Source organism: Triticum aestivum, chromosome 6A, assembly GCF_018294505.1.
Source record: "Triticum aestivum cultivar Chinese Spring chromosome 6A, IWGSC CS RefSeq v2.1, whole genome shotgun sequence".
Lineage (NCBI taxonomy): Eukaryota > Viridiplantae > Streptophyta > Magnoliopsida > Poales > Poaceae > Triticum > Triticum aestivum.
The window spans coordinates 585,527,388-585,549,906 of NC_057809.1; the positions used below are offsets into that span (position 1 = coordinate 585,527,388).

Here is a 22,519-nt window from a genome sequence, read left to right on the forward strand (position 1 = left end):
TTATGATGATGTCCTACTGAGTGAGCCCAGAGATACCTCTCCGTTACACGGAGTGACAAATCCCAGTCTCGATTCGTGCCAACCCAACAGACACTTTCGGAGATACCCGTAGTGCACCTTTATAGCCACCCAGTTACGTTGTGACGTTTGGCACACCCAAAGCACTCCTACGGTATCCGGGAGTTGCACAATCTCATGGTCTAAGGAAATGATACTTGACATTAGAAAAGCTTTAGCATACGAACTACACGATCTTTGTGCTAGGCTTAGGATTGGGTCTTGTCCATCACATCATTCTCCTAATGATGTGATCCCGTTATCAACGACATCCAATGTCCATGGTTAGGAAACCGTAACCATCTATTGATCAACGAGCTAGTCAACTAGAGGCTTACTAGGGACATGGTGTTGTCTATGTATCCACACATGTATGTGAGTTTCCTATCAATACAATTCTAGCATGGATAATAAACGATTATCATGAACAATGAAATATGATATAATAATAACTAATTTATTATTGCCTCTAGGGCATATTTCCAACAAAGACGACATGGCGAGAGATGATGATGCAACGTGTTTGAGGGTCTAGACACCGATACCCTTTGTGGTTTGAGGGGTAGCCAAGGAATATGCACGCGACGGAACGGGGCGCTAGCTTATGCTTGGCGACAGAAGATTGGTTAGGGTAGCATAAACATCCAAAGACAGGGAGCATGCTATAGTCGAAGTGTATCGTGTAGGCGGATGTAGGGGATGGCAAAGTCGATGGACTGAGAGGGGCATATGTTGATGAGATGGATGGCGGTGGCCAAGGCTTCCGCCTAGTAGGGCGGTGGCATCACTGACTGAAAGACGAGTGTGCGTGTAACATCGTTTAGGGTGCGAATAGCACGTTCAGCCTTGCCGTTTCGAGCGGAGGTGTATGGGCAAGAAAGTTGAAGGTGCATGCCGCGGGAGGCGAAGAAGGTGGTGACCGTGGAGTTGAGAAATTCGGTGCCATTTTTGGACTACATTGGTACTAGTGGACGGGAGAATTGTGTGTGGGCGTAGGCGACAAAATGAATATGGGTGGCGGTGGTGTCGGATTTGTTGCGAAGGGTAAACATCCATATATAATGCGAGAAGTCGTGCATAATAACAAGATAGTACTTAAAACCAGAGTTGCTCAAAACAGGAGATATCCCAAGATCAGAATGCACTAACTGAAAAGGTTCGACACAATACGAGGTAGACCTAGTGAATGGAAGGCGCACATGTTTGCCAAGTTGGCAAGCATGACAAACGTGAGAAGCCGGTTTATTACAAGGAATAGACGACTGTTTATGAAGATGCGACATAGCGTCGTGACCTGGATGTCCTAGACGGCGATGCCAAAGCTCGGTGGAGGTGGTGGCGATGAGTCCATGGGCGTGATGGTTGATGACCGAGGAGGGGAACACATAGAGGTCTCCTTGGCTATTGCAGCAAAGAATCACGGCCTTGGTGCGAAGATCCTTCACAGAGAAGCCGAATGGGTCAAATTCGATGGAACATAAGTTATCAATAGTGAAATGACGAACATAAAGTAGATTTTTAACAATATGAGGGACGAGTAGAACATTGTGAAGAAAAAGTGTGCGAGCGGAAGTAGGAATAGAAGCATCACCAGTATGAGAAACGGGTAATGTGGAGCCATTGCCAACGGTGACAATGGAGGAGGGAGAAGCAGGAAGGAGGTGGCAAATCATACCAGGGTCGGAGGCCATGTGGGAGGTGGCTCCGGAGTCCATGACCCACTCACCGACGTTGGAGGCCGATGCAGCATTGTTCAAGGCGGCCATCAGCGTGGCGCAGTTCCACTGAGGTGTCGGGTTGTAGCCAGGGACCGGTGGCGCGTTGGTGCCGAAGGACTGGCCGTGGAGAGGAGCCAGGGAGGTGAACGCCTAGGCGGGTGACAGCATCGGGGGACGCGGGCCCAGCAGGCCGGCTCCACCGGTCGGGTGCGGTGCGGGAGCGCCCTGAAAAGTCTCCGTCATATCTATAATTTTTTATTGTTCAATGCCAATATTATACAACTTTCATGTACTTTTGGCAACTTTTTATATTATTTTTGGGACTAACATATTGATCCAGTGCCCAGTGCCAGTTCCTGTTTGTTGCATGTTTTACGTTTCGCAGAACATCCAAATCAAATGGAATCTAAACGGGATAAAAACAGACGGAGCCTATTTTTGGAATATTTGGAAAATTCCGGAAGAAAAATCCACGTGAGACAATGCGCGAGGTGGCCATGAGGCAGGGGCGCGCCTGCCCCCCTGGGCGCGCCCCTGACCCTCGTGGGCCACCCGTAAGGCGGTTGATGCCCTTCTTCGGCCGCAAGAAAGCTAATTTTTGGTAAAAAATCACGGCGAAGGTTTCATGCCAATCGGAGTTACGGATTTCCATATATATACGAAACTGTGAAAGGGCAGCACAACAGAACGCAGAAACAGAGAGAGAGACAGAGAGACAGATCCAATCTCGGAGGGGCTCTCGCCCCTCCCATGCCATGGAGGCCAAGGACCAGAGGGGAAACCCTTCTCCCATCTAGGGAGGAGGTCAAGGAAGAAGAAGACGAAGGGGCCCCCTCTCCCTTTCTCCTACGGTGGCGCCGGAACGCTGTCATGGCCATCATCATCATCACCGCGATCTACACCAATACCTCCGCCATCTTCACCAACATCTCCATCACCTTTCCCCCTCTATCTACAACGGTCCACTCTCCCGCAACCCGTTGTACCCTCTACTTGAACATGGTGCTTTATGCTTCATATTATTATCCAATGATGTGTTGCCATCCTATGATGTGTGAGTAGATTTTCGTTGTCCTATTGGTGGTTGATGAATTGCTATGATTGATTTAATTTTCTTGTGGTTATGTTGTTGTCCTTTGGTGCCCATCATATGAGTGCGCGCGTGGATCACACCATATGGTTAGTTGTATGTTGATAGGACTATGTATTGGAGGGCAAGAGTGACAGAAACTTCAACCTAGCATAGAAATTGATGCATACAGGATTGAAGGGGGACCAATATATCTTAATGCTATGGTTTGGTTTTACCTTAATAAACGTTAGTAGTTGCGGATGCTTGCTAATAGTTCCAATCATAAGTGCATAGAATTCCAAGTCAGGGATGATATGCTAGCAGTGGCCTCTCCCACATAATACTTGCTATCGGTTTAGTAAAGTAGTCAATTGCTTAGGGGCAATTTTGCAACTCCTACCACCACTTTTCCACACTCGCTATATTTACTTTATTGCTTCTTTACTTACAACAGCCCCTACTTTTTATTTACTTGCTCTTTATTATCTTGTAAACCTATCCAACAAACACCTACAAAGTACTTCTAGTTTCATACTTGTTCTAGGTAAAGCGAACATCAAGCGTGCGTAGAGTTGTATCGGTGGTCGATAGAACTTGAGGGAATATTTGTTCTGCCTTTAGCTCCTCGTTGGGTTCGACACTCTTACTTATCGAAAACTGTTGCGATCCCCTATACTTGTGGGTTATCAAGACCTTTTTCTGACGCCGTTGCCGGGGAGCAATAGCGTGGGGTGAATATTCTCGTGTGTGCTTGTTTGCTTTATCACTAAGTAATTTTTATTTTCTTTTCTTAGTTGTTCTTTATCTTTAGTTATGGATATGGAACACGAAATACCAAAAAAATTAGGTGTACTTGCTACTCATGGAGATGGGGAACCTCCTAAAACCCTCGATGCTGGTTATGTGAAAGATATTATGTACTACTTTAATAATCCTGAGAAAACCCCATTCAATTATGTAATGGGAGTAACGTTGGATCAACGTGAATACTTTAGGGATTACCGCTTGACACAAAAAGGGAAACTGTTATGGGATCAAATTGATATATTGAATTGGTATGCTAGGCAACTATGCTTGAGATATGATTATACTTGTTGCTCTAGGATGAAGGCTCCACACCTTCCTTTTTTATGCGAATTTAATGAAAATAAAACCTTAGCTTCTTATGCTAATGGTATATATGATCACTATGATGTGGAACAAATAGAAGAATTTGTTGCTTTTATGGGTGCTTATGAAATTGAATCTATCTTTAAAGAGTTTGAAGATTTTGATGATGATGTTTATAGGCCTGAAAATTTATCTATCCTAAAATATTGCTATGATAATTATGAATATAATTCCTATATTAATGTGCTTATTGAGAAAGTCTCCGCTGTCCAAGAAGAGACTAATATTTTGCAGGAATCTATTGAAGAAGAAGTTGATGAAACTGTGAGCTCATTGGATGAAAAAGATGAGGAGGAGAACGAAGAACAAAAGGAGGAAGAGAGGATTGATCTCCCGTGCCCACCTTCTAATGAGAGTAACTCTTCAACTCATACATTGTTTAATTTCCCTTCGTGCTTACTGAAGGATGAATGCTATGATAATTGCTATGATCCCGTTGATTCTTTTGAAATATCCCTTTTTGATGATGCTTGCTATGCTTGTGGCCAAGATGCCAACATGAATTATGCTTATGGAGATGAACTTTCTATAGTTACTTATGTTAAACATGAAATTATTGCTATTGCACCCACGCATGATAGTCCTATTATCTTTTTGAATTCTCCAAACTACACTATATCGGAGAAGTTTGTGCTTATTAAGGATTATATTGATGGGTTGCCTTATACCGTTGCACATGATGATTTTGATTAATATATTATGCATGTGCTTGCTTCTCCTACTTGCAATTATTATGAGAGAGGAACTATATCTCCACCTCTCTATGTTTCTAGTATGATAAAATTGCAAGAAACTGTTTATGCTATGCATTGGCATTTACTATGTGTGCATGGATTGTTCTTTTATGACATGCCGATGCATAGGAAGAGAGTCAGACTTCGTTGTTATATGATATATGTTAATTTGTGCTCACTACTAAATTACAAATCGTTGTTAATTAAAATTGGCTTTGATATACGTTGGGATCTGGGTGGATCCATTACTTGAGCACTATATGCCTAGCTTAATGGCTTTAAAGAAAGCGCTACCAGGGAGACAACCCGGAAGTTTTAGAGAGTCATTTATTTCTGTTGAGTGCTTTTATATAGTTTAAAAACAAAAAAAATAAAGAGGCGAACCCAAAACTTTTTCAAAAAGGAAAGTGAATGTGAGAAAGACAAGCATTGTTGAAGTGGGAGAGCTCCTTGAACTTTGTTCATGCTCACGGCAACTTTGTGAATCTGGATTACAGAAAATTTTCAACAAAAATAATTATCCCCTTGTACAATTCCATTGTATTTTATAAAAATAATGTGCCAAGGTTTGCCTTTAGGGTGTTTACAAAGCTTGTTGGTATGTATGGTGCAGGACAGAAACTTTGGCTGTAGTGCGCGATTTTACATTTTTAGATGGAACATCAAATGGTTCTGATTCTCTTTTAAATGTCTTTCTATACACATTTTTTATTTTTCCTAATTTTGGTAGAATTTTTCAAGTATCAGAAGTATGGTGCATGTTCAGATTATTACAGATTGTTCTGTTTTAGACAGATTCTGTTTTTGATGCATAGTTTGCTTGTTTTGTTGAAACTATCAAATTTATATCAGTGGATTAAGCCATGAAAAAGTTATATTACAGTAGACACAATGCAAAAACAAAATATGAGTTGGTTTGCAACAGTACTTAGAGTAGTGATTTGCTTTCTTATACTAACGGATCTTACCGAGTTTTCTGTTGAAGTTTTGTGTGGATGAAGTGTTCGATGATCGAGAAGGTCTTGATGTGAGAAGAAGGAAGAGAGGCAAGAACTCAAGCTTGGGGATGCCCGAGGCACCCCAAGTAAATATTCAAGGATACTCAAGCGTCTAAGCTTGGGGGTGCCCCGGAAGGCATCCCCTCTTTCTTCAACAAGTATCGGTATGTTTTTGGATTCGTTTCGTTCATGCGATATGTGCAATCTTGGAGCGTCTTTTGCATTTAGTTTTCATTTTTTTCTTTTATGCACCATGCTGGTATGAGATAGTCCTTGGTTGATTTATAGAATGCTTATTTCACTTCACTTATATCTTTTGAGTATGGCTTTATAGACTGCTTCATGTGCTTCACTTATATCATTTGAAGTTTGGATTGCCTGTTTCTCTTTACATAGAAAACCGCCATTTGTAGAATGATCTTTTGCTTCACTTATATTTGTTAGAGCGTGGGCATATCTTTTGTAGAAGGAATTAAACTCTCTTGCTTCACTTATATCTATTTAGAGAGATGACAGGAACTGGTCATTCACATGGTTAGTCATAAAATCCTACATAAAACTTGTAGATTACTGAATATGATATGTTTGATTCCTTGCAATAATTTTGCGATATAAAGATGGTGATATTAGAGTCATGCTAGTGGTAGTTGTGGATTAGTAGAAATACTTGTGTTGAGGTTTGTGATTCCCGTAGCATGCACGTATGGTGAACCGTTATGTAACGAAGTCGGAGCATGAGGTATTTATTGATTGTCTTCCTTATGAGTGGCGGTCGGGGACGAGCGATGGTCTTTTCCTACCAATCTATCCCCTAGGGGCATGCGTAGTAGTACTTTGCTTCGAGGGCTAATAAGCTTTTGCAATAAGTATGTGAGTTCTTTATGACTAATGCTGAGTCCATGGATTATACGCACTCTCACCCTTCCATCATTGCCAGCCTCTCTAGTATCACACAACTTTCGCTGGTACCATAAACTCACCATATACCTTCCTCAAAACAGCCACCATACCTACCTATCATGGCATTTCCATAGCCATTCCGAGATATATTGCCATGCAACTTTCATCATCATCATATACATGACTTGAGCATTCATTGTCATATTGCTTTGCATGATCATAAGATAGCTAGCATGATGTTTCCATGGCTTGTCCGGCTTTTGATGTCATCGCTACGCTAGATCATTGCACATCCCGGTACACCGCTGGAGGCATTCATATAGAGTCATAACTTTGTTCTAGTATCGAGTTGTAATATCGAGTTGTAAGTAAATAAAAGTGTCATGATCATCATTATAAGAGCATTGCCCCCCAAAAAAGAGAGGCCAAAGAAGCTTACAAAAAAAATGAGAGAAAAAAGAGAGAAGGGGCAATGTTACTATCCTTTTTACCACACTTGTGCTTCAGAGTAGCACCATGTTCTTCATATAGAGAGTCTCTTGAGTTATCACTTTCATATACTAGTGGGAATTTTCATTATAGAACTTGGCTTGCATATTCCAACGACGGGCTTTCCTCAAATGCCCTAGGTCTTCATGAGCAAGCAAGTTGGATGCACACCCACTTAGTTTTAGTTAGAGCTTTCATATACTTATAGCTCTAGTGCATCCGTTGCATGGAAATCCCTACTCACTCACATTGATATCTATTGATGGGCATCTCCATAGCCCGTTGATACGCCTAGTTGATGTGAGACTATCTTCTCCTTTTTGTCTTCTCCACCATCATATTCTATTCCACCTATAGTGCTATGTCCATGGCTCACGCTCATGTATTGCGTGAAAGTTGAAAAGGTTTGAGAACATCAAAAAGTATGAACCAATTGCTCGGCTTGTCATCGAGGTTGTGCATGATGTGAATATTTTGTGTCGTGAAGATGGAGCATAGCCAGACTATATGATTTTGTAGGGATAACTTTCTTTGGCCTTGTTATGTCGAAAAGACATGATTGCTTTATTAGTGAGCTTGAAGCATTATTGTTTTTATGTCAAATGATAGACTATTGCTTTGAATCATTTGTGTCTTAATATTCATGCCATGATTAGATATGTGATCAAGATTATGCTAGGTAGCATTCCACACCAAAAATTATATTTTTTATCATTTACCTACTCGAGGACGAGCAGGAATTAAGCTTGAGGATGCTGATACGTCTCCATGTATCTATAATTTTTGATTGTTCCATTGGCAATATTATACAACTTTCATATGCTTTTGGCAACTTTTTATACTATTTTTGGGACTAACATATTGATCTAGTGCCCAGTGCCAGTTCCTGTTTGTTGAATATTTTATGTTTCACGGAATATCCATATCAAACGGAATCCAAACGGGATAAAAATGGGCGGAGCTTATTTTTGGAATATTTAGAAAAATCCGGAAGAAAAATCCACGCGAGATGGTGCCCGAGGTGGCCACGAGGTAGGGGGGCGCCCCCTGACCCTCGTGGGCCACCCGTAAGGCGGTTGATGCCATTCTTCGGCCGAAAGAAAGCTAATTTTTGGTTAAAAAAAATCATGGCGAAGGTTTCAGGCCAATCGGAGTTACGGATCTCCATATATATACGAAATGGTGAAAGGGCGAGAGAATAGAACGTAGAAACAGCGAGAGACAGAGAGACAGATCCAATCTCGGAGGGGATCTCGCCCGTCCCGTGCCATGGAGGCCAAGGACCAGGGGGGAAACCCTTCTCCCATCTAGGGAGGAGGTCAAGGAAGAAGAAGATGAAGGGGCCCCCTCTCCCCTTCTCTTCCGGTGGCGCCGGAACGCTGCCGTGGCCATCATCATCATCACCGCGATCTACACCGACACCTCCGCCATCTTCACCAACATCTCCATCACATTTCCCCCCTCTATCTACTGCGGTCCACTCTCCCGCAACCCGCTGTACCCTCTACTTGAACATGGTGTTTTATGCTTCATATTATTAACCAATGATGTGTTGCCATCCTATGATGTCTGAGTACATTTTCGTTGTCTTATTGGTGGTTGATGAATTGCTATGATTGATTTAATTTGCTTGTGGTTATGTTGCTGTCCTTTGGTGCCTATCATATGAGTGCGCGCGTGGATCACACCATAGGGTTAGTTGTATGTTGATAGGACTATGTATTGGAGGGCAAGAGTGACAGAAACTTCAACCTAGCATAGAAATTGATGCATACGGAATTGAAGGGGGACCAATATATCTTAATGCTATGGTTGGGTTTTACCTTAATGAACGTTAGTAGTTTCAGATGCTTGCTAATAGTTCCAAACATAAGTGCATAGAATTCCAAGTCAGGGATGACATGCTAGCAGTGGCATCTCCCACAGAATACTTGCTATCGGTCTAGTAAAGTAGTCAATTGCTTAGGGGCAATTTCGCAAGTCCTACCACCACTTTTCCACACACACTATATTTACTTTATTGCTTCTTTACTTACAACAGCCCCTACTTTTTATTTACTTGCTCTTTATTATCTTGCAAACCTATCCAACAAACACCTACAAAGTACTTCTAGTTTCATACTTGTTCTAGGTAAAGCGAACATCAAGCGTGCGTAGAGTTGTATCGGTGGTCGATAGAACTTGAGGGAATATTTGTTTTCCCTTTAGCTCCTCGTTGGGTTCGACACTCTTACTTATCAAAAACTGTTGTGACCCCCTATACTTGTGGGTAATCACGCCCCGGGGCTGCAGCGGCTGGCCCGTGTATGGGTTGAAGCAGATCCACGGTCCGACCGCGGGCTGGCCGCCTGCACCGACGCGGGAGCCGCCGGAGTTGCTGCCGCCTGACCCGCCGCCTTGCCGCTTCTTGCACCAATTCCCGCTATTGCGGTTGCCGCCGCCACCGATGTTGCCGCCGCCACCGGTGTTGCCGCCGCCACGGCTGCCGTCGCCGCGGTTGGAGTTGGCGCCGCCCAGGCCGGAGCCCTGGGAAGAGTGGATGCCGTACAGGGCGGTCTGGTTGGCCACGACAGAGGTGTTGGCGAGCTGAGTCTCGCGGAGAACCAAGAGAGAGCGCGTCTGCCCGAAGGTCGGGAGCGAGTTCTGCATGGTCACGATCGTGGTGATGTCGGAGAACCGCGGGTTGAGTCCACGAAGGCAGTTGAGGACGAGGGTTTGGTCCGTGACCGGAGTGCCGACGTCGGCGAGGGCGTCAGAGAGGGCCTTCAAGCGGTGGCAGTATGCGGTGACCGAGAGGTCGCCTTGCATGAGACCACAGAACTCGGCCTCGAGATAGACCGCGCGAGTCATCTGATTATCTAGAAAGAGGTTGGAGATGAGAGTCCAAGCCTCATGCGCCGTCTAATCTTCCGCGATGATCAGATCGAGAATCTCGTCGGAGATGGAAGCATACAGCTAGGACCGGACGACGTAGTCCTCGCGGGTCCAGTCCGGCGTGCGGTCCGCCGCGGACGTGACGGTAGTGACGTGGGGAAGCAAGTCATACTCGCCGAGGAGGACGTGGATGAGCATCCGCCACTTGGCGAAGTTGGAGGTGTGGAGATCCAGCGTGACGGGCACGTGGGTGCGCACGCTAGTGACTTGCACAGCCGGCGATGCGGAGGCGGGCATGGTGGAGTTGACGAGGGGGGCGGCGGTGGTGGAGTGGGAGGCGGGCAGGTAGGGAGAGGTGAGGGCTGAGTTGGTGGAAGCGGCGGTGCCAGCCATCGCGAGGTGACGACGTTCGAGAGGGGGCTGGCGGCGGCGTGGTAGGGTTTAGGAGAAGAGGATTGATCTATCTGATACCAAGTAAACGAGAATGTTTAGGCAATGCGCCACACATGGGGCGGCCCTCGTGTTACATATATATAGGAACACATGAGAGTTACATGCCTTGGAGGCCAAGGGAGATCACAACCATATCATACAAAATCAGGTAGGTTGGGATATTCAAGTCCACCAAACTTAGAACTCAGACATTATGAATGAGCTAGCTCACTTTATATCAAGAAGTTCAACTGTATCTCTCCATCTTATTATTCTGCAGAGGTGGCCAGACCGGCACCTCAAATTTTGACAAGTAGCTGCCGCGGACCGGGCTCAGTGCTGTCCGGGCAGCTTCTCCTTGATCTTGTCCATGATGCCCTTCTTCTCACCGGTGTCGTCGGTGCCGTGCGTCTCATTGCCGCTCATTCCGGTGTGTCCCTGCTGCCCGTAGGTGCCGCCAATGGCCGTGGTGCCATGCGCCCCAGTGCTGCTGGTCATTCCGGTGTGTCCCTGCTGCCCGTAGGTGTCAGCGGTTTGCTGCTGGTCACCGTGGCCACCGGGGAGCTTCTCCTTGATCTTCTCCTTGATGCCCTTCTTCCTCCTCCCGCCCATGCCATCATCCTCGGACTATCACGAACAACGAGAAAATTCAGTGATTGATTCGTTTCATTCAAATCTAAACATCAAAATGCAAATTACAACTAGTGTTAGCAATAAGCAAGAAGTATATGTACACGCACCGAGCTTGAGCTACTAGAGCTGTTGGAGCGCTGCAGGATCCCTCCGGTCTTGTGAGCCGCCGGTGCCGACGCCGCTGTGCGCGCCCATGCCAGTGCCGACGCCATGTCCGGCCACCGGGTTGCCATACTCGTCGACATGGTTAGTCGTCGCCTGGCCGTGCTCCATGTTGCACAGGTGTTGATCTTGATTATCTCAGAAATCTGGTGTGTTGTCTTCCTCAGTTAGTCTGCAGCTCGTGGTTGTGGAAGCAGGTCCAGCACGAGGCGCAATTTATAAGCTGTTTGCGGCGAGGAGATATGATCGCGGTCGTGTTTGGTTGCAGTCTTGAACAGTACGTGCGTTGCATACACATCTCAACCCAGCCTGGCTCTAAAAAAACAGCCTTATATGCGACATCTGCGAGTTGTTTGGTTGCCTGCTTATGGACTTCCTGCATTAGGGAATCAACTTTGGCATGTTGTTTGGTTACCTGCATTGTCTCGGCGCATGCAACTACACGCTGTTTTGTTGCCCGCATGAGGTATGATTAAGAGCTAGCACTTGCACTTAGCACACAGGGTTAAGAGCTAGCAGAGGAAGGAGGAGATGAAATGCAGTGCGCGTCGGACCATGGCGACTGCGGTGGATAGTGGTCGTGGCGTCGTGTCCGACATGACGAGCATGGAGTCGTGGACGAGCGACCCCGTCGGCGGCACCGGGAGCGACACCGTCGGCGAACTAGTTGCGGTGCTCGCGCAAAGACAATGGACAGAGGAGGAGAATGCAGTGCTCGCGCCATGGTATCGTCAGTGCAGTGGACGAGAGAGGAGCTCGAGATGATCGACGCCGGGAACAACTCCAGTGTAGTAGCGCGAGAGAGGAGGCCAAGATGATCGACCCCGTCGGCGGCGCGGCGAACTGCAGTGTGCATGAAGGCAGAGGACACAAGAAAGCAGTGTGCGCGCCATTGCGGCGTCAGTGCAGTAGGAGGACGACAGAGAGTAGGCCGAGATGAGCGACGCCAGAAACAACTCTAGTGTAGTAGGACATGGGCAAGGAGATCAAGGGGAAGAGCTTCGGCGTCAAGAGGAACAAATAGGAGAGCTCTGAGTAAAGGACAGAGGAGCTCGACATGGCAGTGTCACTGCAGTAGACCGTTGTTCGTAGAGAGATGAAGCTACGATCGTCGAATCCAAAAACTTACAACACGAATATTGTGAGGGACTGCAAGATTAGGCTGCTGTTCAAAAGAAATTTCAAATGATCGATCGTGCGCGACGAATCTGACAAAATTCGTCCAGAATAGCTCCAAACAGGAACATGGGATTAAGAAGTTACGGCCGACGAAACTACGAACCGATCGCTTGTATGGAACCGTAGCATCAAGGTGCATCTTTTTCGTGTAGATCTTACCTCGAATCAAAGCACCGTTGTGTAGATCGGAAGGTGCTAGGAAAAACAACATTAGAGAGAAGGTTACTGGAGGTAGGAGAAGATAAGCACGCACAGGCTGCATACCAGCTCGTATCCCTCCCATCTCCCCTCTTGCAAGTGGCCCGCCATGTGTGCTCGCCTCAGCCAGGCTCGCTAGAAACTACCGATCAGCGAGCCAGGCCCAGGTGTGCTTTAAGTTCATGCTGTGTAGGTCCAATAGTAAATGCAACCAACCAAACGGGCTCAATCTTTCCTGCACGGGCCAGGCTAGGCCTAATGCGGGCAACCAAACACGCCCTACGTGTGCTTGCATGAGTACTGGTGACTAGTGACTCGGCAATTAAGAGAGGTCGGACGTGTGCAGCTAGTGGACGCGTCCGGGATGCCACGTCTCAGCTTGTTCTCGAGGTAGAAGTGATGACACACGGGGGTACAGTCCACGAAACACGTTCTCCCGCTTTGCAAAAGTCCTCTGGTTTGATTCGGAAAATGAAAGCCGGAACCTGTCGGCGTGGAACGAAAACGGAACAAAACAGAACAAATGTTGTACGCGTCGGCCAACGGATTCTTTAAAAAAATTCACGGCCTCGTGAGAACTGAAGGGGGGGGGGGGGGGAGGGGGGTCAGCTGACAACCTTGCTCAAGCTCAAAGTAAGAGGTTGTCAAAGAAGACAATGTTCTTGCCACCGATCCACATGGAACCCCGTCAAATGTGGAATAAACACAACCAACCCATTATCCATGAAGAAGAATATATGCAACAACTCTCATGCTCCTCAGCAACACTGCACCAAGCACCACTGAGCCATGATTGGAGCCGAGAGACTTTATTTGATACAATGATGTCACCACGACACAAAAATCTACTACACAAAAGTTGAGAGAAAAAGACCCCCCTCCGCCTCATGACGTTGGAGTGATGACATGAGGCGAAGGGGAGAGAATGTTGATTGTTTTGTGGCTAGGATTTTTTCCATGGAGTGGTGATGGGTCAGGTTTAGATGGTCGAGTAATATCAAATTCATATTTACACCCCAACGATGTCCATTGCTCGTCCATGAAGATATGCATGGATTAAAAATTGCACCCTTGCTCAGTAAATATGGGAATGGGTCGGTCCGGTCTGGCCTTGAACCTATCTCGCGCGATCCAAATGTCGGTAGGGGGGGGGGGGGTTAATAGGTCGATCCATTGGACGACCCATTCGTGAGCGACTTTGTTGGCCAGCTAGTCATTTTCATTTTACAGGCTTCAGTGATATGGAAAAATTTGCGGGCATTCATCGGGTTTCGGGATGGTGGCACCACCGGCGTGTCTCAGGGGGCATTGGAGCACTATCTCTTCTGAGGCGTAAGGTGGACACAACGTTGCATGATGGAGGTGTCGAGAGATGAACTTGTTGTTGAGCTGCCGCCACACCGATGGAGGTAGGGGGAGCAATGCTACACATAGAGACTACATCTTACGGGATTAGTGGATGGGCTTATGTGGTATTTTTACCACCTAGTTAAATTCTAGTGTGAGGGTGGTGGCAGTGGAGAGATTAGTGAGGAAGGTTTTGTAAAAAAAGTTGCACGAAGACTTTCAATCTATTCATCATCAATCATGCATGATAGTATAACGAATAAAAGAAATAATAAATATTACATCTAGATCATTTTTGAGGTGGGGCTCCTAGGCTGTGTGTCATTGCATGGTGGAGCTTGCGATCTTTGAGTCGGAATCAGGGTTTTGGTTGTGTTTACTTTACTTTACTATCATACCCAATAAATATACATGCTTGTTGTGTACCCATCATGTCCTCTTTTTCATATGGAAATAATACCCTATGTAGTACTAGTAATAACCTTAATGATATTCCCGCAAAAAGGCTTATTGGTTATCTTCTATATCAAAATAGCTAGTATCCACTAACTTATTTATCTTAACATGCAAGTATGGCACTTCATCATGCAACATGCATGGGAAAATGCGCACCTCAACATGCAACCATGCATACAAAAATCTCATCTCAACATGCAACCATGCATACAAAAATCTCATCTCAACATGCAACCATGCATACACATATGCATGAGAATTTTCATTCTATAATGCTATTTATATTTTATAAATATTTTACAACTATATACAATAATAAAACATAATAAATCATATGTATTTTGGTTTTAGTTATCATATTATTACTCAAAAAATATTGATGTTCCATACAACCATATCGCATTGAAATATATTGCGAAAGACCCCCACAACAAAATGTGAGGTATCGTCTAGTTTATACAACAACTACAACATTTTATAACTAGAGAGTTAGGGCTTACTATTATGTAGGTGATATAGCTTCACATGTCATGTATAGTAATAAAATATTAATTTACTTATCCAAATTTTGTGCGGGGATCCACCGATAACCATGGACATCACATAGTATCTATGCCCCAACCATGAATAATCGGTTCCCTTTTTTTGCGACGGTGTCGAATAATTGATACTCATGAGTCTTATTTATGGATAAAAATCATAGCAATACTCAATCCATAGTAGTTGGTATCCATGAGCCCAAACCCATGGGTAAAATTACCATGAAGCATATTTGGCACGAGACTAAAATAGACATCTATGGCGTTTTCTCTACCTATCGTGTTTAAAGGCCGCAAGTTGACGCAACCTTTTTTGTGGCGGGCCTTTGACTCGTACCAGATAGGGCTCTTTCCCGTAGCGTGCGGCGTGTCAAGTTGGTATTTTGTGACGCACATTTACTTTACCCCGATTATTTGTGTTTCCTGGATATTATTGGTTGCGGGGCTGCCTTGATTTTTGTCTCTTAGAGATGAATTTTGTGGTAAAAGATACTTGTTTTGGATTCAAATTTTTTGCATAACATTCTCTCTATTTGATGTCATATCACATGCCTGTGTTCACATTTGCAACATAGAGAACATAGCTGCCATAAACATCACATACATCCATAGAAGCAATCTTGACATGATCATAAACCACAAGCATATAGCCCAGGAACACATATGCACTTAAGTCACGTGTGCCACAAATACACTAAAGTTAAGTAACAAATCCAACATGATGACAGAACTGTTAAGAAGCACCATTGATAAGTTAGAGGTGGCAACCTCTGCGCCAAAGCCCGCTAGTCCATGTCATAGAGCTCATCATCGTCTTTGAGTACCCGATTTGTTAGAAAATTGCATAGCTGCCCATGAATGACTCGATGTTTGATGGTTCAAACTCTTTGTATTGATTTGTATCAATGACAAATGCACAACTCCTATTTTGTTGCTTTTACTATATTTGCAATACTGACGCTTGTTAGTAGCTCAACACACAATTTTAATTCATTGCATTAGCCTTAAACAAGTAAAGTCCTTTGTTTTTCTTAGTACATACAACAATTTTGCTAAACCATATATGGCTTCGATTCCTTGCATTAGATTGAAACAATTAATGCATTTACTCGATATTTTTAACCATTGTGTGTTTCTTGAGGAGCACTCCTCACAGTAGATAATATCAAACACACTTTAGTTTTTTATGAAATTGCCTCTCATTATACCGCCATTGGTGGATAATAATATCAAAATATAGCTCGCTACCTCATAGACCATAATAGTCCGGCCATGTCAAAATTCCCTAGAAATATTATATCTTGTTAGAGCATCTACAGCCAGGCACCTCAAACCCCCCTCATACGCCTGGGTGGACAACTTGGTCACTAACTTGTCAAAAAACCCGACCTAGATGGGCGCCTCAAACTAGCCTCAAACACCCGGACTGACCGACACCCCTCATATCCAGCCCAAATATGGGGAGGCCCGGGCCCGGACCATGTGACCCCACATATATTCATCCCCGTCCGCTCCTCGGACCAAACCCTAGCCACTTCACTTCACTCCCCTTCACTCCTTTCCACTCAACTCTGCCACCCAAGCTACCGTCCAGTGATCTCGGGCCTTTTCTGGCATGGCAGACAGTGGATCTGACTCTGATTAGTTCGGATCCATTGACTGGGGTGTCCTTCCGTGCGGGTTGCAGGAGGCAATGGTCGTTCTCATTGCACTCCTCCGCTCCCGAGAGGACATCGCCTGACCGACTGCAGGATCTGTCTGGTGTGAGTCCATTGTGTTGGCGCATCGGGCGCTCGGATCTTCCGAGGCTGGATCATCGCGGTCCTCTCGGGAGCTTTCCAATCTCCCTTTCTCCAGCACTGGTCCATCGGAGTATGAGTGCTACCGGGACCGGTGTGCCCACTGTGGGAAGGAGGGGATGTGGGTGGCCAAGGCCTGCCTCGCTGCCGACATGGTGGCGGCGGAGGCGGCTGATGCGGCGGCACGGGCTGCCGCGGACTAGAAAGTCATCTGCACCCGCATTGTAAAGATGCGGCAGCGAAGGAACACGCACGTCCTCGTCCGAGAGCAGAATGAGGCGGTCCACGCCACGGCCAGACTACCACCCCCTCCCCCCTCCCCAAGGAGGAGAAGGAGGACACCGACGGGCCAGAAGTGTTTTCAACCGCTACTTCTGTGAGAAGGACGACAAGGGCGCCAGGAAGGGCAATGGCAGCCGTGGATGATCTTCTCCATAGCTAGATGTAGGTTAAACATGCCAAATTTTGGTACTTTCGATGGCATGTCCAGATGTAGTAGTCGAACGATGTGTGTAATGCATTGTTTTACGTAGTTGCATCACTTTGTATGGATTGTGAGGTGTTCGGTGTGAGAATAGAAATTTGAGGTGTGACCGGTCAGTGTCCACGGACGCGCCCGAGCGCCTCTGCAGGCGTTTGAGGGTTCGAATTTGTCAAGTCCAGCTATAAATGCTCTTAGTTGTTTTCACCTACAGATTTACTCTCCATATCAAAAGGAAAATACTAGGAAAAAAACTGAAATTATGAGGTATCAAACCTAGTCGATCATCCTACTCACTTGCGAAGTTTTGTGAAGAAATAACATCCGTGGTATTTTTAGATCGATCATCCTACTCACTTGCAAAGTTTTGTGAAGAAATAACATCCGAGGTATTTTTAGAAAGAAAAATACCACGATTCATTCAAACAGTTATTTTTTATACAATCGAGCTTTTTGACTTTTTTGCTGAGAATACCAGGGATGTCATTTCTTTCTGAGAATATCGCAGATGTCATTTCTTCACGAAAGTTCACCCAGGAGTAGAATGGTCCACCAGGTTTGCTCCCAGTTTTCAGTTTTTATTTATTTTCCCACGCACTTTTCTGATTTACTATTTTTCATGGAAATATTTACTATTTATATAGTGTGCACAGGCACCCTTCACTTATATTATTCTTTCTTCACTTGAAGGTCCTCGCACACTATGGCTATGGACTCTCGAAACCCACGGCTTGCCATGGAAAGCAGCTGGAATGGATTTGGTCCTCATGTTCTACGTAGACATGTATGTAAATTCCAAATTTAATCAAATCTTCAGAAATTGTTGGATATCATTCAACATTTTTAGGTCTTTCATGGATTCTGGAAGCAATCATATTTATATTTGGACGATGCTGTAGAAAGAAACCCGGGTACGTACAAGAAATCCATATTCAAGTCCACAAAACTCAGAACTCAGACATTACAAGTGTGCTAAATCTCAGTTTGTTTCAGGAAGTTTTATTGTATCTCCATCTTATTATTCTGCGAAGGTGGCCGCGGGCCGTCTTCAGTGCTGTCCGGGCAGCTTGTCCTTGATCTTGTCCACGACGCCCTTCTTCTCGCCCGTGCCGTGGGCGCCGTGAGTCGCCGTGTCGGTCATTCCGGTGTGTCCCTGCAGCCGCTGGGTGCCACCGGAGGCTGTGGTGCCATGCGCCCCCATGCGCCCCGGTTCCGGCCATCCCTGCCGTATGACCTTGCTGTCCGTAGGTGCCAGCGGTCTGCTGCTGGTCACCGTGACTACCGGGGAGCTTCTCCTTGATCTTCTCTTTGATGCCCTTCTTTCTCCTTCCGCCCATGCCACCATCCTCAGACTACCACGACGAACAAGAAAAATCAGTCAATTGATTTTTCTTATTCGTACAAAATATAAATTGGAAAATGCAACTGTGCAAGCAAACTCAAGGTATACATACGCACCGAGCTGGAGCTCGAGCTGCCGGAGCGGTGCAGGATACCACCGCCAGCCTGGTGCTCGTCCTTCAGGGGCTGGAAATGCCCACCAGTGGCCGCGCCGGTGCCTCCTCCGCCGTGTGCGCCCATGCCGGTGCCGTGGCCGGCCACCGGGTTACCGTACTCGTCCACGCGGTTGGCCGCCTGGCCCTGCTGCTGCTGTCCCTGGTACTCCATCTTGCAGAATTGCACTGGTGTTGATCTTTGGTTCTCTCAGAAATCTGGTGTGTTGTCTTCCTCACTTGGCTGCAACTCGTGGCTGTGTTGTGTAAGCAGGCGTAGCACGATGCACTATTTATAGGCCGTTTGCCGGTTTGCGTGTGTGTGATCATTGGAATGATCGTCTTGCCGGAGGCGCTACGTGTGCTCGCGTGAGTGGGTTGGCAGGCGGGACTGGAGCCGGTGACTCGCCCATGAAGAGAGGCCGGACGTGCAGGTACGTGGAGCGTCCGCGTTGCCACGTATCTTCTCATTCTCGAAGCGCGGGTGATGACACACATGGGAGAATATCTTTCTTTCATTTTGGAAAAAAGGGAGCCTATATCTTTCGTCCGATCGAGCCCTCTCGCACGTGTTCCTTCTTCTTCCTCCCGATGTGATTTTCCATAGCGCATCATCGCCCCCTTTCCCTCGGCTCCTCCTTGCAGCTCCGCGTCGTTGCCGTAGCCACTTACTAGCGTAGCGCGTCGGCTCGGCGGTTTCCACGCTGCCCCGTGTGGTTTTGCCCCTATGTAGCAAAACGTGTTGCTGGATCCGGGCTCCGGCCTCTGCCCTCTGTGTGGCATTCCAAAAGACTCAAATCACATCTTTTTCTCCTGCGTGTCTGCCTAATTCGTGTGGAGCTGTTTTCGGGAGGCAGTGGGAGGTGATTTATGCCACACCAACTTCCCCGACCTCTACGTTGAGCTCCTGACTCCCCCCACCCCCGCCATCTCGCCACATTAGGTGGCTTGAGATCGGGGCCCTCCCGTGGACCCTGTGGACGATCCGCAATAAGCTCGTGATTCAGCGCACCCCTCTTCGGCGTGCCATTGACGGTCTCTTCAAACTGTCTGGCTACTTGCAGTTTTGGCGGCCGCTTAGCCGCCCTCAGGACCGGGACACCATCTCCGCCTTCATCGCCGACCTGCGCTCGATGGCCGTCCGCCTATCGCCGCCGCCGCCCCCGGAGCCAGATTAGACACCTGGCGTGCTCTCCGTCTCCGGCTACGGCCCCTTTTGTTTTTTTGTTTTTGGGCTTGTTGAGTTGTGTCCTCAGCAGAACCTTTGTACTTTTTGTTGTGTGATTTGGGTGTGTGTGCTGAACTAGTCTGTGTATATTTGCTCTTGGCGGTTTGCTTTATTTATAAAGTGGGACGAAAGCCTTTTTCGGTAATTAGCTTGTAAGTCATACCCCCCCTCAGTTCAGTTGTTTCTCCATCATAGCCAGTAGTAGTAACGGCGACTACCAGTCACAGCTCGCTATGGCCGCTTGTAGTTTCCACTCACGGCGGTTGTAGCTTCCACAAATGCAGGTTGCAACAAAAAACACATTGTTACCGCCGTCGGGGGTCGCAACATCATCGTGAACGCTTGTAGCGTTAGTGGACGACGCCTCACCGGTTGCAGCTCCGGCGTATGCTGTCGTAGCATCTCTGTGAATTGGTTGTAACTCATCCGACACACGGTTGTAGCATTTCGCAAATGATGGCGTCGCCTAGTCACAAACTCCAGCGAACTCAGGTTGCAAATCTGATGAACGTGGTTATAGCTTTTTTGGTAAACGGTTGTAGCATTTGTCGACACACCGCGCCGGTTGCAGCTCCAGTGTGCGGCATTGTAGCCTCTTCGCAAGTTGGTTGTAAATTTTTGGTACGTGTTTGTAGCATTCGCGATGTCGTCGTCAGCAGATCCTCATGCGGCAATCTCCGAGCACCGGAAGCTCGCAGCAACCTCCGAGCGCCAACAGCTCACATCGTCAGCAGGTTCTTCGTGCTTCCAGGTCCCAAGCAGCAGGTGTCCATGGTGGCTAGTCCCTCCCAAGTCTCAGGATCTCATGATGTCTGGTCGCCAACGTGTGGTGGTGACCGTTCATCTCTGGCGAGATTGTTGTCGTGTCTGGGCGAGGAGATTGTAGCGGAGAAGAAGCTGCAGCGCAGCGCGAGCGTGAGGCAGCGTAGCGCAAGTAGATAAGGGAGAAGGAGGACGATGCTGGGTGGGCCCTCATACCTTACGTGTCACGATCTGAATCGCTAGGGGCTGTCTGAGTGCGCACGACCAGTCAAAGCTTCGGCCGGTCGGCCGGTTGGCAATGTTTTCCTTTCACCTATTAGGTTTTCCTCCCTTTCCTTAGGTGGCTAGGGAAAACTATCCCTTCCAAACTTCGCCAATGAGCTTGTTGATTCGACCCCCTCTTCCTGTCGCTGTGGTGGTCGGTGGCGGGGACAAGAATCCCAGCGCCTCCGCTCTGGTTAGTAGTTTAGCTTAGTACTCACAGGTGCGGCGCTCGAACGATGGCGACGCTTCTTTTTTGAGTTTGTATTAAGGACTCCAATCCTCCTCATGATTGCTCATCTATATATAGTCAATAGAGCTCCGGCGTAGATTCCTGCCTTCTTTTTGGGATGGTAAGGTTAGTGTTTCTCTTCGTGCAGTGACATTTGATGTTTGTTGCTTCAAATCTATTTAAGGGTTCAACAACGACGACTGTAGCTCCAGAGCGCTCGTTCCTAGGGGCACATGCACAAAGACTTCCCGGCTATCATCGACAAGTCCAAGCCGACTCTGTTAGGGGAGATAGTGGCATGTCGGCGGCTCACCCTGGCAGTAGTAGTGGTCGTTCGGTGTGATGCTCTATACTTTCGATGAACTTCAATAATAGATTTGGATCTTTTTCGCCCAAAAAAAATAACAAAAGTAACTTTACCGAGTGATTGTTTGATGAAGACAGTACTATAGTCGAGTAGCAAAGGTCGAACAGAACTCAACGGAGACGGAATCATCAGAGCAGAGAAAGCCTAGACGTTGCTTATGGGATAAACGCATGGTTCTTGTTTCCTTTCCTGCTTCTCCTTCCTCTAGACAAGACTTTCTCCGTGATTACTTTGCAATTTCTGTATCGTGACTCATGAGTGTGTTCAAAGAAAAACGACTCCTTAACGTTTAGCCGCTCCAACAAGCAAAGACAATCCAGTGCGGAGCGCTCTGCCCACATGTGACTTTGTGCGCGTATATATTGGAGAACGTTGCAGAAAACAAAAATTTTCCTACGGTTTCACCAAGATTCATCTATGAGTTCATCTAGCAACGAGTGATCGGATTGCATCTACATACCTTTGTAGATCACGCGCGGAAGCGTTCAAAGAACGGGGATGAGAAAGTCGTACTCGACGTGATCCAAATCACCGGAGATCCTAGCGCCGAACGGACGGCACCTCCGCGTTCAACACACGTACGGTCAGCGTGACGTCTCCTCCTTCTTGATCCAGCAAGGGGGAAGGAGAGGTTGATGAAGATTCAGCAGCACGACGGCGTGGTGGTGGATGGAGGCGTCACCGCGGCAGGGCTTCGCCGTTCTACTACAAGAGGGAGACGTGTAGCAAGGGAGAGGGAGGCGCCAAGACTCAAGGGTGCGGCTGCCCCTCCCTCCCCCCTTTATATAGGCCCCCTAGGGGGTGCGCCGGCCCTAGGAGATGGGATCTCCTGGGGGGGGGGGGGGCGGCCAAGGGGTGGAGTGCCCCCCAAGCCAGGTGGGGCGCCCCCCACCCTAGGGTTCCCAACCCTAGGCGCATGGGGTGGCCCAAGGGGGGCA

General features: G+C 46.9%; 2 pseudogenes; both read right to left on the reverse strand.

The window, feature by feature from the left end:
* Window positions 1–10,777: 10,777 nt before the first annotated feature.
* Window positions 10,778–11,406, reverse strand: LOC123131154 (dehydrin DHN3-like; annotated as a pseudogene).
* A 6,728-nt stretch (window positions 11,407–18,134) lies between these two features.
* LOC123131153 (dehydrin DHN3-like) lies at window positions 18,135–18,979 on the reverse strand (annotated as a pseudogene).
* Between the last annotated feature and the right edge of the window lie 3,540 nt (window positions 18,980–22,519).